This window comes from Haemaphysalis longicornis, unplaced genomic scaffold, assembly GCF_048455015.1.
Source record: "Haemaphysalis longicornis isolate Haplotype H1 unplaced genomic scaffold, Haemaphysalis longicornis Haplotype H1 scaffold_10, whole genome shotgun sequence".
Taxonomy (NCBI): domain Eukaryota; kingdom Metazoa; phylum Arthropoda; class Arachnida; order Ixodida; family Ixodidae; genus Haemaphysalis; species Haemaphysalis longicornis.
This window is the reverse complement of record NW_027526204.1, coordinates 67,400,062-67,413,383: the sequence shown is the minus strand read 5'-3', so window position 1 is coordinate 67,413,383 and position 13,322 is coordinate 67,400,062. Positions and strand designations below refer to the sequence as shown.

Here is a 13,322-nt window from a genome sequence, read left to right as displayed (position 1 = left end):
TCGATCGGGCAGAGCTGGCGACAGACGGCCAGCGCTCGACCGTGACTCGGACTAGCGACGACCCGTCATCGACGTCGCCGAACATCCACCGTCGAGGCGGCTGTGAGAACGTTTTTTTTTTCCCTCTATTGAATGCTGGTTAGGGGTATCGGACTCTCATGTGTTTTTGCTGCTGTGCTTCGCAGTTGTACCGCTTTTCCGCTGACTCGTTTTCTGGTGGCGCTGTTAATATACTTTCTTTTCTCTTACCCTCTCGAGTACCGTTCTTACGCGTCGTACACCAACAAGGCCAAACGAGTCCATCACAATCTGGCGTCCCCGACAGGACTTTGCTCTTAATTCCACCTTAAAGAGCCTCGCCTTGTTACCGTGTGTGTGACGGACAAGAATGGACTCGAGAAGTTGGTGAACCGAGGGGAGAAATTTGGCCTCTCTGGTACTGAGTTGAAAGAATTTGTTGACAGAGAGCGTGCTAGATTCAGGGAAGAACGCGCGGCGGAACGGGAAGCGAATCGCGAAGCAGCAGCTCGCTTAGAAACGGAGCGGCCGGTCCTTGAACTCTAGTTACAAGTACGACAGCAGCAGCCCAACGCTAGCGCAGAGTCACGCACGTCTGCAGCTACAAGCGTTGACCATGGGTACGACAGCCCCCACAAGCTGATCCCGACGTTCAATAAAGGGCGCGATGATCTTGACGCTTACATCCAGCGTTTCGAACGCGTGGCAACGAGCCAGAATTGGCCGCAGGACAAGTGGGCGTTCTCATTGAACCTGTGCCTCACTGGTGAAGCTTTGAGTGTCGTCGGACGCATGGCTGCAGATGATGCGCTGAATTATGCTAAGCTGAAGCATACCCTGCTTCAGCGATTTCGCTACACTGAAGAGGGGTACCGCACCAAGTTTCGTGGAGCCAAACCAGAGAACTCTGAGACAGGCTGCCAATTCGCTGGTCGCTTGTTAGGCTATTTCGATAACTGGCAGGAACTGGCTAAGACCACCACAACCTACGAAGCTCTCCGTGACAAAATAGTCTCGGAGCATTTTTTGAGCAAGTGTCACTATAAGCTGGCCATTTTCTTGAAGGAAAGGGGCTGTCAAACGTTAGACCAGTTAGCCGAGAATGCTGACAACTACCTCGAGGCCCAAGGTCTTACAAACGTGCCAAACGCCGGGACGAGAAACAGTCTAGCAAGCCGCCATTGCCTTCAAAAATGCTTGACCTCCAGGATGTCGAAGGAAAGCCGCACTGCTTCCTTTGTAACAAGCGAGGGCACAAGCCAGCCGACCGTTGGTCGAAGACCAGGGCTTCCACTAGCCAAAAAACTGTTTCCTGGTTTAAGCGCCGCAAGACCGGACACAAAACGGAAACGTGCCCTAACGTAGACACTGCGAACAAAGCGTCATGTTCGCTGAGCCGTCCAACGGAGTGTCGCGATGGTAATGAGGACAAGCTGGCAACCCTTTATGAACAAAAGAACTTGGCCCTAAGCCGCATAACCTCCCAGGCTTCCAAGGACCGAATGCCTACCGCTAACGGTTGGCTGGAAGGAAGGCGAGTAACCGTGTTACGCGACTCCGGCTGTAACACTGTAATCGTAAACCGATCTTTGGTTCCCGATTCAAAGCTTACAGGAGGAATGATCACTGTGCACCTTCTTGACCGCACTGCTCTGTTCTTACCTGAAGCCGGAGTGTATGTTGACTGCCCATTCTTCACAGGCCACGTGACAGCGACCTGCATGGACAACCCTCTTTACGAGGTGATTTTGGGAAATGTCGCTGGCGTTCGTGATGCTGCAGCGCCGCACGTCAACTGGAAGGGTCAGCAACGCACTTCCGCCTCTCCGAAAGGACATCCCTCTTCCAAGCGGAAGTCGAGGTCCAGCAAGGTCAACGACAGTTCACGTAGGCCAAGCCAATTTGCGCCACCACCATCCGTCAAGGAGGAGGAGAAATGCGTGAGTGCGGCGAAACGCGTGGACCAGCTACCTGTAGCTTCCATCAGCCCACTCAACATAAGCCCAACGGAGCTCGCTTCGATGCAGAAAGAAGACCGCACTCTTCAGTCCTGCTTCCACTCAGTTGGCAGGAAAATTACCGTGAAGACAGCAGAAACGGTCTTCGTCCTTGTGCACGGAATTCTTTTCCGCCGATGTCGGCTCCCATCGAAGAAGGAGAGTGAACAACTAGTCGTTCCTAGCGGTCTCCGGGACTTCGTTCTAAAAATTGCACATGAAGGGATTCTTTCCGGTCACCAAGGCATCAAAAGGACAACGGATAGTGTGCTGGAGGAGTTTTATTGGCCAGGCGTGCGATCCGATACCACGCTCTTTGTAAGATCGTGTGATGTGTGCCAGAGAACCGTACCGAAACATCTGGTGGGGCGCGTACCTCTTGGAAGTATGCCAGTCATCGAGACCCCGTTTCAGCGAGTAGCGATCGATATTATCGGTCCTCTTTCCCCAACTTCCCAGAAGGGGAATCGGTACGTCCTCACAATGGTAGACTTTGCAACACGTTATCCAGACGCAGTTGCTCTTCCGAGTATTGAGACTGAGAAGGTGGCCGAAGGGTTGATGGAAATGTTTTCCCACGTGGGTTTCCCACGAGAAATCGTTAGCGACCGAGGAAAGTCATTTACATCAGGCCTGATGAAGGAGCTGAGCAGGCTCCTCTCATTTGCACAGTTGCCGACGACACCATATCATCCCATGGCCAACGGGCTTGTCGAGCGGTTCAACGGCACGCTGAAGCAAATGGTTCGCCGCATGTGCCAGGAGAGCCCTAAAAACTGGGATAGGTACCTGGCGCCGCTACTATTCGCTTACCACGAAGTGCCTCAAGCCAGCCTGGGTTTCTCGCCCTTTGACTTGATTTATGGCCGCTACGTCAGGGGCCCTATGGCCATCTTGAAGGAGTTATGGACAGGAGAAGGGATCGATCAGGACACAAAGACATCGTACGGTTACGTTGTCGATCTGAGACGACGCCTGGAAGACACCTGTCGCATTGCACACGAACAGCTTAGCAAAGCCAAGGTAGTGCAGAAACGCTACTATGACAGAAGGGCGAAAAGGCGTCAACTCAGCCCTGGAGACCAAGTATTGCTTCTTCTACCATCCGACACGAACAAGCTCATCCTGACATGGAAGGGGCCCTTCACTTTGCTGGAAAGAAGAAATTATGTCGGCTACGTCATCGACCTGGGCACGCGAACCAGCTTGTTCCACATAAACATGTTGAAAAAGTATGAACCCCTAATTCCGGCTGAACAAACACGTCGACAAGCTTCTATAGCACTCCAAAGAGAGTATGCGGGATGGCAACAGCCGTATGAACCTTCTTTTCACCGAACGTATGTCATGAACCGGCAAAGCTTCTATCCTTCAAACTGGACCTTTTATCGCACCGATCGGCAGGCTACACCTGCAGTGGCAGAAAAGAATTGCCCATCGCGTTGCATATGCCAGCGGGCGCCGGTCACCGCATGAGACTGTCTGCTCAAAGTTGGTTTATATTCTAGTGGAGTGTACTGCCCTTGACTTTGTTTTTCCCAACACTACCATAGTGCATTTGTATGCTGTGGTCAGAGTGATGTGTGATTTTTGCTTGGAATTTATCTTTGCCTTTCCTTCATCCACGGGAGTGTGTTTGTTTTGTACCCGTTACTTTGAACATCGAGCTCGCGTGTGTTCCCGCGTTGGGAAAGATATTGAACGCTCCGCATCAAGGCCCACGGACAACCTCCGAACAGCCTGAGCAGGTTGTTTTAGCGCAACAACCTTTTGATGTGGGGGGTGATTGTGGTGATTGTGAGGATTGGCCATCATTGTTGGAAAAAGTGGACCACGTGCTGGCGCACGGAGACGTGGAGGAGGAAGAAAAGGGCTGGAGGTGGAACATGGTTCCGGCGGCAGCGGAGACTCGGAGCTGACGAGCGGGCAAGGACCGGGGGCGGACCCGCAGTTCCTGTGATCCCGTTCGAGTAGTTCGAGGCGTGTAAGTCGAGGCCCGCCAACCCGTGTGGGACCTGCAGACGACCGGGGCGTGATCGTGCGACTGGCCGAGGCTCGGGATCACGGCCCAGGGCGGAACCAGCGCTGCACCCGCCACGTAGGACGTGGTGCATCTTCTTCCGTCTCGATCGGGAAGAGCTGGCGACAGACGGCCAGCGCTCGACCGTGACTCGGACTGGCGACAACCCGTCATCGACGTCGCCGAACATCCACCGTCGAGGCGGCTGTGAGAACGTTTTTTTTCCCTCTATTGAACGCTGGTTCGGGGTATCGGACTCCCGTGTGTTTTTGCTGCTGTGCTTGGCAATTGTACCGCTTTTCCGCCGACTCGTTTTGTGGTGGCGCTGTTAATATACTTTCTTTTCTCTTACCCTCTCGAGTACCGCTCTTACGCGTCGTACACCAACAAGGCCAAACGAGTCCATCACAACATTCAATATGTACTACGGTACAAGAGCGCTACACGGCTCGTACAAGAATGAAACTTGTTGATTGATTCATTGATTGTAGGCTGTAACGCGCCGACGCAACGCAGGCGATGAGGCGCGCCGTAGTGGAGGGCTCCGGTTCAATTTGGATCACCTGGGGATATTTACGTGCGCCAAAATCTCGTACACACGGGCGTTTTTGCTTTTTGCCTTCATCAGAAAAGCGACCGCCCTGGCCGGGAATCGCATCCGCGACCTCGTGCTCAGCAGCGCAACACCTTACCCACTGAGCCGCCGTGGCGGGTAGAAAGAAACTTGTCCACTCATTGCCTCGTATGAGATGCCGCCGCCCCGACGCTGCTTGTTTGCTGGTTTTATTCCCCTCGTGGTTACGTTGCAGCCACGAGCAGTTCTCATCCCGCCAATCAGAACTATCACCGAGCGTAGTTTGAATCCGGCAACTGGAGGCCAAGCGGTTGCATCAGCCGAGTCGCCATGACAGGGAAAGGAAAGGCGTCTCAGCAGCGCCACTCACAGGCGGGGCCCGCTGCGTGTCTGCCGCAGGCCCTTCGTCCAATGCATGATTCGGCCCAGCCGTCACGAAGGGAAAAGGAGATCAGACTGTGTGGCGCCGCTTCCCACCACGCTGTGGCACGTCTTCCGCGGGCGGTGTGACCAGGAGACGGCATTTTAGCCTTCAACCCACAGTCCGGGCTAATTTCTGTACTAGCGCCCTACGGCCCCACGGTGAGCCTGAGAAATATTATTGCTTTGTTACTGCCACAGCAACGCCGCCACCATGTGGGCAATAAGGGCGTTATTAATGCCATGGCAATAACGTGAAGAGGCGGAGCAAGTTGCGGGTAGAGGTAAAGTTCTCGCCCTCTCACGCCGGTTTGATTCCGCACTCCCTCCCCTCTCCCTCAGCCCCCGATTCCCACCCACCAACCACCGCCTCCACCAGGCCAGCTCCGCTGCTACCGGCGTGCCGCCAGAGCAGCTACACCGCGCGGCGTATGCCCGTTGGCAGCAACGCAATAATAAAACAGAAACTAGAAAAAGTCGGCCTCGTTGGACGAAGGGGCGAATTGGCCCCGCCGTAGGCTCCTCGCCATGTGCAAAGAAATTGTGTAGGGTTCTCTACCACAACACACAATCACACGAAAATGAGTGGTTAAAGTTAGGCACGCCTGGGTTTTGCCCGGGCTCTTAACAGAGCTAAACATAACGAAGCGTTGCGCCGCTATCCTGTCCCTTTCTCGTGGCAGGACCTTCCTCTTTGGCTTCTCGCATGCTCGGTGGTTTTCGTCTTTGTATTTTTCTCTTATTTGGGGGGCCGGCGGTGGTGGTGAGGGGTACGGTTGCGCAAAGTTCGCTGCATATGGAGCAGTGGTGGCATCGTGTCTCTTTGAAGCAGGTTTTAAACAGCTGGTGTAAAAAAACGCTAAGAGCAACGTTTCAACCACAACCACAAAGAATTGGCGCCGCTTGCACTAGTGGTGAAAGGTTGAAATAAAAGCAGAGCTGCAGTGCCCGGCTGGTGCACCTCACATAGAGTTTAGAACTTGCAGCAGAACGTTCTCCATGGCTGGCAGGCCAGCAACGTTTTCTCCGCAGCCCTTCATACCTCTCTTAAAGTGGAGCGTGTTAGCCCGCGCTAGCCCCCACGTCCACCGCTTTCTCGAACTCGGAATCTGTAGCACGAACTCAGCGTCTGTGCTCCCCACTTCAGGAGAGAACGCACGTGAACTGGCAAGTAGAGCACCCCGCGATAGGCGACGCCACAAACACTGAACACAGTGTTCCCAAAGGAACATCTTGCCGAAGTCGGGCGCTCATCGCGAGGAACAAGCTGGAGTGCGCCGTTATTATTTGTTTGTATTTTTTAGGAGCTCGTCACGGGCGCAAGCCCACGCGTAAGGCTGGATGATTCACGAGTGGAACTGCGCACGAAAAAACTGTACCAAGCGGAGAGTTGTTTGGTGCGCAGTTCCAGTCTGGAACCACTTTCAACTAGTCCGGCTTTCCAGTTTTCTTCTGGATCATTCCAGGCGCACTTCACGAGGCGCACGATCATGTGCGCCTCGTGAGCAGTGTTTCGCAAAAGGGGCTACAGAAGACTATCATCTTTCGTTGACGTTTCGATTAGCAGATTCACAGACAGTTTCTGTGCTGATCAATTGCCGGCTTGTTGCCATTTAAGAACTTTCAATTTATCGATGTACCGGTTTAGTGAAGTGGCAAAGAACCCGCTGCACTGATACCGAGCCAATCGAAGAGCTACATCCCCCACGTGTAGATCTTTCCACCCACAAGCAACGAGAGAGAGAGATAGAGAGAGAAATTTTAATGAAGGCCAGCGAGTTTTGGCCAGCGGTGACGCTGCCTTGCTTCGTTGGATGACTGAAGAAAAAGAAACAGAAAGCGAAAAACACACCAAAAAGAAGCAAAACAAAAACAAACACTCCACAAAAAAGATGTCATTTGATGTGCTCAAATTTTCAACACCAAAACTGTCCAGTTATACCAGTATAGAGAGCTGCTATGTCACATGTTACACCAAAAATACCAGTATAGAGAGCTGCGATGTCACATGTTACACCACGAACACAATCTCCGACGGAAGCGACGTCACTAACGAAACGCTGTAAATGCTGTAATGTTCAGGTCTGACGAAGTGAATTCGACGGTACGCAACAAATCAAGCCGAGTTGAAATTTACCGAACTCCCCCCTTAACGAAGTTCCCAGTATCTGGAACAACGCATCCAGCAACTGTATATAAGCGTACAGATAACTGGGTAGGAACGGACGTCAATCTGCGCGGACTCTTCAGTCAGAATTGCAGTTGGCACAATTGGGCTTGGTAGCACAACTCCGACACTATCAGCCCGCTGAGAAACGAAAACGGACGAGAAAAGCGGCGGCGCAGAGACGCGCAAAAAACCGCAAATTACGGCCATAGCCGCTCTGAGAAGCCTTGAGCCATCCGAGAACCCGACATGGCCCAGACTTCATTGTTTTATTTCTCAGAACAAGGGGAGACGTCAAACGCAACGTGAGTGCTTACGTTCATTTCGCTCTCTCACGTGTACGTGCCTTCGCGCAGTGAGTCGCCCTACGGCAGTACACCGTGTCAAACATTTTCTCCCCGTGGTACTTTGTCCTGATCTATTTGAAACCTGTTTTTCTACTCAATTAGGCCTTTCAATTTTTTTTATTTAGTCTTCTGTGGGAGCCATAACATAGCTTATATGTAACAGTACTAATACGTTCAGTACTCGGGAGTACAAATTGAGTACTCATGGGTGCAGATTTAGTTCAAGTACTCATGAGTACAGATTGACTACTCATTGGGACAGATTGGGTACGCTTACTTGTGAGTACAGATTTGTTGAGTCCGATTGCGTACCATTTGAGGATGAATGCACGTGAGTACCGAAGAATTGAGTACTCATGAGTTCAGATTGTGTGCGAGCCCTCGTGAGGACAAATGAGTTTGATTGCAATTAAGTACGATTACAAACGAGTGTGTGATGAGTGAGTTCGAGTGAGTTGGGGAACAGACGAGCTTTTTGAGTTTTAGTTCGAGGGAGCAGAGTGTGAGTGAAAAAAATTGCGATTCAGTTTTAGAGAGTTCTTTTTGTTTTGGCTACCTATGCCCACCACTCAGAGCAGCTATAACTCGACACCTTTGAAGAATGGTCCTCACTTTTGGAAAGCCCCAAACCCAGCGGCGGCTTTTCGGACCTCACCACCACGTTATGCCGGCTTTCCTCCCCAAAGTAGGGGCAAACTTTTACTTGCAATATACATTATTTTATGCAAGCAGGCGTGAATTCTGGTATTAGGCCAGGGCCTCGCGAACTCGGCGTCTGCAGCATGAACTCAGCGTCTGTGCTCCACGCTGCAGGTTGCGAATGCACATGAACTGGCGAGAGAACAGCATGCGAGAGATCGCGCCATGAACAGCGGGAAGAGTGTTCACGTAGGTCGAGCTGGATATGCCCAGTGCTCCTCACGAAGCGCTCCCGCTCATGATGTTCAACGGCCCCCACGGTGACGGTTCCGTAAACAAGGGGTGCCTTCCGCTCATCGCTGCTGCTGGGTGCCCATCCAGCGTATACTCACTTGACATGCAACACAAATTCGCCGCCGGCACCTCTTCGCCACAAACAAGGCCACACCAGATCAATACCATACGACTGCAGTTACTTGGCAGGCATAGTCGGTAAGGGCAATTGTGTGAGACCTTTGCTCGTATTTTTCATTAGAGGCGGTCTTTAAAGCAAATTTTGTGCCGACGAACCGTGCAATCATTGTGCGCCCCACAACATAAACATAAAACATTATTATTACATGACATTTTATTAGTTGTATATATTTATTTGCCTTTTTTGGTTCTATTTGCGCTAATATTTCAGTATTGGGTTCTGTTAGTTGTTTGCACTAGCCCGGGGAGTTTTTATACTGTAGGATAAATATATTTGGCCCGAAAACCTAAGCCACCCGTCTATACTTTTCTGGCCACCGAGGCTGTACGTTACAGCAACAAAATAATTGATGCAAGGAGCTAGATTTGTGATTCACCCTTGTTCTCGTTTGGTACAACTTCGGAGCGCAATGAGCGTCTACGCGTCTATGAACACGTAACCTAATTTTTTAAGTGCGAATGCACTTTATAAGCGACCCTGAATTCCGTTGACCGCCGTCCGTCTACATAGCAACAGCTGCGGGTGCGCGCGCTCCTCGTCTTCCTTCGCAACCGGGGGAGATGGGCGCGCGCTGTCTGGCCGCTGACATGGCACATACCCACGTGGGGGATTGGCCAGGAATCTCCTCGTCTTCCTTCGCAACCGGGGGAGATGGGCCCGCGCTGCCTGGCCGCTGGCATGGCACATACCCACGTGGGGGATTGGCCAGGAATCGGGCATGAGAAGGGCTAATGCACCCGCTTAAAGGAGTACTGACACGAAATTTCAAAGCTGAGATTCGCTCTAGCAATCAAGTACAACGACAACACAAATAGGTGTCTGTGAATAAATGCATCTTTCTTACTTTGTAGTTGTGTGTGTGTGTGTGCGATCTCTCTTTCGCGAACATTACCGAACCGCGCAAATTCAACTCGTACATTCGCACTTTCACATTCTTCCCCTCGGGGAAATGCGGGGAAATTTTAAGTAATTCCTTTATTCTCTCCGTGGTTAAGGCGTTGTGTTGATAAGTACCTGGACGCGGGTTCGATTCTCGGACGCGGCGGCCGCTTTTCTGGTGGAAGTGAAAAGTGAAAAACCCCGTGTGTACGAGATTTTCGTGCAAGTAAAGATCCCCAGGTCGTGAAAAATAACCCGAAGCCCTTCACTACGGCGCACCTCAACGCCTGCGTTGCATCGGCGCGTTAAACACTGCACTAAATCAATGAATGAATGAATGAATGAATGAATAAATGAATGAATGTATGAATCAATCAATCAATCAATCAATCAATCAATCAATCAATCAAAAAATTTCTTTATTGTAAAACACAAATGTGATTATTTATTGTTTTAAAGCTTTACGCAAAGATAAACCTTAAAGCGGGAAAGTCGCTAGAACTTCACTTGATAATCTCTTGATCAGAAGCCGCGAGGTTTGATTCCTTCTAAAGAACGTTTCCAGCACTTCTTTCGGCTCGGAAGATGTGGGTTGGAAGTATAAAAATTAGTTTGCAGTGCAAAAAGGGCAGTACTCGGTGCTTTCCGGGAAGTTTTAAACTGACGTAATGACCTTCTGGTGGAAACATGCCCTTGGTGAAAGTTATTTTTGATTTACTCAATCAAGTCCGTCACATGTTCCCACTTGGGAAACAAAGCAGCAAATGATACCTTTCCGCCAACCTACATTTACATCAGCTCCACCAGTGTTCGCCGCAGGTGAACTGTCCAAACCGTGGTAAAGGTGATACACTGACCGCGGAACTCGGTGCATGTCCACAAAATCCATAAAGCTTGTTCAGTAAACTATCCTGAACTGTTCATCCACCGAAGCAACGCCAAACTTGCGATATAAAATAAAAGTCCCCAGGGGGCGACGGAAGGAGGTGCCAAGGAAGGAGGTGCCACAGAAGGTTGTCGTGTGGATGAGGGTCCTTCAGATGTAGGCATCTCAAATGATGGTGTCATGGAAGGATGCGCCGCAGACGGTTGTCCTGCAGAAGAAGGACCCTCAGGAGAAGGTGCCTCTGAAGAAGCTGTCGCAGAAGGACTGGCCACAGAAGAAGGTGTTACAGAATGAGGTGCCTCTGAAGAAAAAGCTGACGGATCATAGTCGCAGCCGGTGAGCAACGCTACTGCTTCCCGAACTTTCGAGTACGATTCTTTACACCTTTTATAAGGGGCCCAACAATCCGGGCGAAGTGACTTTTCGCGGCACACCCATCCATCTATGGTGTTCCTGCAAAGAAGAAATAGGGGGCAAAATATTTCATGCACTCAATATAATCTCAGAATAAACAATTGCCTTCGCGCTATTTATAACGAAGTATGTTCTAAGCATGTCACAAATCAACTTGTTTTTACTTTATTTATTCTGGCCAATATGTACCATTGTAATTACAAGAAAAAGGGAGAGTTACAGTGGCATGTGCTCAAAACGTACTTGCATAAAAATAGCAGATATCTTTTCGTTGGCCCTTTTGTCGCAGGATCGAACACTATATTAGAAGCTACATGCATGATCTCATCTTACAAGTGCGGTTGTGGTAACATGTTTGTTCCTCAACAATGAGCCAGAAAAGAATTTAAACACGAAGTGACGAGCATGATTAGAGCCTGTCTAGTGTAGCTCTCTGCTTTGGCGGCTGCTTCCTACTGGATGATTTTTGTGATTTTTGTGGATACATAAAATTCGCGAACACATTTACAGCTTTAAAAACGCAGCTGTTTAAGCTGGTTTTTTTTTTATCCGGTAACGTTGACAAAAATATTTTCAGAAAACAAAGTGAGGGAAGCTTGCACTTACGTTCATGAATTCAATGGCGAAGCTTTTATAGGTTAGCATTGCCGAACACATATGTAATTTCACTATCAATTTTTATTTGCATAGTTTCGGTGCTAGTAATCGTCGGGGTTTGCATCTAAGATGTCGTCGCCTTCTTCGCGGCGAGTGGCGGATGCAAAGACATCCTCAGCATTGTAGACTTCCGCCAGATCACCATCATCGACTCGAGGCAGCGGTGGCCAGACCTGCAAGTCGTCTCTAGAAGGATGGGCACACTCGGAGCCATATATTCAATTATCCGTAATGGCTTCCAGAGAAAGCGGCGGTTATCTCTCTCAAGCAGAGGTCTTTTGACCTTTAGCTGTAGCGCTGGAGTTCTTCTTACCTGCACGGTAGCGCTTGACGACAGCCCTCGGGTTTTTTTGCTAAAGCCTCTGTGCGAACCGAGGACTCTACAGTCGCCGAGAAGCATGCCCTCACAAGCTCTCGCCATTTTCTCACTCCTCGGTAGATTTTACCAATTTTTTTGCCGTAGGCACTGTGCGTGCCGAGGACTCTTGGCGGTCACAGCGAGACACGTGCTCCCAAGCACTCGGCATTTTGTTTATATTCACATGGTCTTGATGGATGAAATGGGCTTATTTACAGTACTGTGACCCGGGAAAAGCCAAGCGAACAGAGCGGGAAGCAGCCGGCACAGTCACCACCTCAACCTCCAATTCTACCAAACCACGGTGGGCTTGGTCAATCCCTTTCCATTAGAAACCCGCGAGGAAATATCCTTCGTAGAAACGGCGCTGTAACACTCCCCCGGGGTAAGACGAAGCTCACCGAGCGAGTTGAATTAGTCGGGGTTGGCAAGGCTTCCGGCGGGCGACGTGAACAACTTGAGTCTTTCGAGATCGGGGATCTCCAGACATCGCTTTAGCGATTTGATTATTCAGGTCGCATAATTTTCGCACAACCACAAACGGCCCGGTATAGGTTGATAAAAACTTGTCACAAAACTTGTCACTTAGATTTGGTAGCGGCGTCCAGAGCCAGACAAGGTCACGAGTAAAGTACGAAGCTGGTGCGTGTCGGCGGTCATATCGCACCTTAGTCTTCGCGTGGGACGTCAAAGACGGTAGTCGGGCAAGGCCACGCCTCTTCAGCACGACAGAGAGTCTGCGCTATAGAAACATCTTCAGGGTGAGAAAAAGGCAGGATAGTGTCCAGGGAGCTACTTGGCAGTAGCATATATAAAAGAAAGGTGCGTATCCCGTGACTTCGTGCTTAGCGGTATTTAAAGCGTACGTGATGAAAGGTTACACATCGTCCCAGTTTTTGTGATCTGAGGCATGGCCAACATGTTTGTCTGTTGACGATTTGTTCGCTCAGTAAGACCATTGGTTTGTGGGTGATATGGCGTGCTGTGTCGATACTGTGACCCTCAGAGACGAAGGAGCTCTTCGACGATATCCGCTGTGAATTGTCGTCCGCGATCACTTATAACCACATGGGGTGCACCATGGCGCAGTATGATGAAGTGCAGAAAAACGTGTGCGTCTTCCGAAGCTGTAGCTGATGGCACAGCATTACTTTCCGCATATCTTGTCAGGTAATCGACACAGACAATTATCCATCGATTCCGGCTACCGACTTTGGAGACGGGCGAAGCAAGTCAACTTTGGTGACGTTGGTGGACGCACCGGATTGAAATGCCCTGAACGGGGAACTGTGGGATGCTTGTAGCGCTGGCACACCTGGCATCCGGCGACGTACGGCTTCGTCGTCTTCCAGAGACGAGGCCAGTAGAAACTTTGACGGAGTCGGAAAATCGTGCGGGCAAAGCCAAGATGTCCTGAGGTGACGTTGTCGTGCATAGCATGCAGGACGACATACCGGTGGCTCTGACCCAC

At 50.5% G+C, this 13,322-nt stretch overlaps 1 long non-coding RNA gene across 1 annotated transcript in view; it reads right to left on the bottom strand.

The window, feature by feature from the left end:
• Nucleotides 1-9,934: 9,934 nt before the first annotated feature.
• Nucleotides 9,935-13,322, bottom strand: part of LOC144158664 (uncharacterized) — a 38,172-nt gene continuing 34,784 nt past the window's right edge. Inside the window, exon 5 of the long non-coding RNA XR_013320159.1 lies at nucleotides 9,935-10,875. This is a non-coding gene — a long non-coding RNA (uncharacterized LOC144158664). The remainder of the gene's footprint in view (nucleotides 10,876-13,322) is intronic.